Consider the following 3,237-nt stretch of genomic DNA (forward strand, 5'->3'; position numbering starts at 1 on the left):
GGAGTTGCAGTGGGGGGTCTCCAATAGGAATATTGCTAAGGACCCTGTAAATGTACCCCTTGGGAAGGGAAGAGGCATCATTGGAAAACTACTATCACCGAAGTGCCCCAACACCAGATTCCAACTGGTCTAGCCACTTAAGCTCATGTCCTTTTCACCATTGCCCTGGGGTCAGCCATACAGTAATCAGCAAACAACAAAGAGAAGATACTACTAGTTCTGTCCTTTCCTGTTATAGGCTTCCAATACTCAAGAAGCTCTGTGCTTAGGAGGGAGAAAACTTTAAATAAGTTTGGCAGTTGAAATACCACTACACTAGATTGGAGTTAAGTCATTATGAGATGAAATTGAACTTGTCAGTGCTTTAAAGAGATTAATTTTTTTTTTATCATTGTTTACGAGGGACTGGAAAAACTACAGGGCATGTAGGAATTTCATCCAGGGGCCAGGAGAAAACTGATCCACAGTAAGAATTAAAAGGAGAATGAGAAAGAATACGAAAGAATTTCACACAGTGGAGGTGACTGACTTAGTGTCTAAAAAAACAAAAAACTGATAGCTTCAATGTTACTTTCCCCTGTGATATTCAGTCTTTCACAGATACAGTTTATAGGCATGCAATAAGTAGCAAACTATTTGAAGTTTATGTGAAAGTTGCTGTAGCGCATGTCGAAACAAATCAACTTCAACAACTACCTAATCATGGGCCTCAGAAAAGGGAAAATCATTCAACAGAAGGTGGTCAGATTGACATGTCTGAGTGACTGCAGCCTCTACTTCTCAGTGGACAGTGATAACTTCATGCCTATGCCTTAACCTTCTAGTGCTCTGAAGATGGGTCCACTAACTTGTTCTGACACCTCCTGGGACAGTAACAGTCCTGCTCCAATTGTAACAACAACATGCGTGACCAACACACAGGCTAGTGAAGTTTCTGTTCCACAAGTAAATGCCAGTGAAAGTTGAGGGGGTACATCGAGTATAAGCATGTCGCAAAGGGCCACACAACCAACCATTTCTCCATGACCAAAGCCTACAGTCCCTAGAGTTCATTCTTCAACATGTCTTGTAAACCAACCACCTAGACCTTCAAGGAATGTAGCAGCAAAATGAGCTAATCCTATAGTAGGAGTCAAGAGGACATCCTCACTAAATAAAGAAGAGCACCCCAAGAAAACCAAAACAGAAGAAAATGAAACAAGTAAAGAAGCTAACAGTCTTGTTTTGAGTGGACATGAGAAAACAGAAATAAATGAACAACTTTATATGAAGAAAATTACAACTCAACTAGAAACTAAGGGGCTTCTCTGTTGGCCCCTCAGAAAACCCCTAGTATGGACCTTTCCAATATCCTCGGTCAGCCTGCAAATCCCATTCCTACTATCAAGGATTCAATAAAATTGAGATTTACCTGTCAACAACTTCAGGGATCCATAAACAGTATCTGCCAACTCAACCAGTTGTCTTCAAGTGCTAAAAAAGAGAATAGAGTGGACAAGTTTAACATGACTGAAAAAGAAAAGGTTTAGGTTTATTTGGTGACCTCCCTCACTGGGCTAATCCACATTTGTTCAAAAGTCCTAATTAGTAAGTGCAGAGGCAGGAGTGCTATTATTAATTTGCTAACAACAGTATATGAAGGATGTCAGATATTGATAAACCTAGTTACTCTTTCTTAATCTGGACAAAGAAAACTAACAGATTTTTCCAAACATGTTTTATGAATCTTCCATTGAGCTCTATACTATCATATATGCACTTCTCATGTTAAATTGCAATTATTCAAACCCTTCCTCTTTCTCTTTTTTAATTTTTTAAAGATTTTATTTATTCATTTCAGACAGAGAAAGAGAGAGAGCGAGCATGAGCAGGGGGAGGGGCAGAGGGAGAGGGACAAGCAGGCTCCCCACCAAGCAGGGAGCCTGATGCAGGTCTCCATCCCAGGACCCTGAGATCATGACCTGAGAGCATGACCTAAGCCAAAGGCAGACACTTAACCAACTGAGCCACCCAGGCGCCCCTTCCTCTATCTTTCTAAATTAATGTTCCAAAGTTGGTGTATAGTCTTAACACCCTTAGGAGATGCACTGAGACTTTCTTTTCCCCGCTAATTTATGCTATCTAGTAGACACTATTTCTTCTTCCCACATTTTAGTTCTCAGTAGTCACTTTGTCTTCCCTCCCACTCCCTAAGAAAATATTGTCATACTAACAGGTGTAATGCAGTATCTGGTATTTTGTGTAGCTATGGATTTAGATCGAAACTGCCAGGCACAGATTTCAGTATTGTCATTTTGTAGACACAATGGGGAAAATTCAGCTTATTAAACATTTCACGTAATTGCACCCAAGCTTTGCCAAGCAGGAAAGTTGGACATTTTCTGTGTAGTGACTTTTTAATTCTAGTTTTCATAACCTAGAGATCAGATTGTTGCTTTCAAATGATGTATGTAGTATCTCATGAGTGGAGTTTGTTCTGCCTTGAAGTATCTAGACTCCTTTTATTTTTCAGGAACTATATTGTAAACAGAAGATATATTCCCTCATTAAAAACACATTTTAAAGATAACAAATTTGGAGGAAAGAAAGAAAGAAAGAAAGAAAGAAAGAAAAGAAAGAGAAAGAAAGAAGAAAGAAAAAGAGAAAGAAAGAAAGAAAGAAAGAAAGAAAGAAAGAAAGAAAGAAAGAAAGAAAGAAAGAAAGAAAGAAAGAAAGAAGAAAGAAAGAAAGAAAGAAAAAGGAGGGAGGGAGGGAGGGGGGAGGAGGGAGCAACAACTAATACCAAGCTTACAGAGAAAAATTCAGGGATGAAATATGCTAAATGTTTAGCATTAAAGGAATTGGGATTGTGAATATATTTAACTGTGCTCAGTATTTCTAATTTTCTGTGACAAAAGTATATATTTTCAATGTTAAGAACATAAAAATAATAGCTTGGAGTTATTAATTTAGAACAAACATTAAAGAGCTAGAGATTTAGATTTTATTTTAAATAGTTAGATAAGTTTAATGATAGGTTTTACTATCTATACATTTAGAAGTTATCTTGGGAAATCATTTGTAATATTTCCACTAGATATATTTTGATATAGACAAAATATACTGTATATATGCATATATAGATATGTGTATATCTCTATCTCCATCTATTGAGTGTATATGTGTGTGTGTGCAATTCAAAAGTATTTTATTGTCTATCTCATTGCATACATATACTACTTTTTAAGTTACAGTTTA

At 37.2% G+C, this 3,237-nt stretch overlaps 1 pseudogene; it reads left to right on the top strand.

Moving 5' to 3' along the window:
* The first annotated feature begins 484 nt into the window (after positions 1-484).
* LOC113930349 lies at positions 485-1,529 on the top strand (annotated as a pseudogene).
* Positions 1,530-3,237: the final 1,708 nt, after the last annotated feature.

This window comes from Zalophus californianus, chromosome X (assembly GCF_009762305.2).
Source record: "Zalophus californianus isolate mZalCal1 chromosome X, mZalCal1.pri.v2, whole genome shotgun sequence".
Taxonomy (NCBI): domain Eukaryota; kingdom Metazoa; phylum Chordata; class Mammalia; order Carnivora; family Otariidae; genus Zalophus; species Zalophus californianus.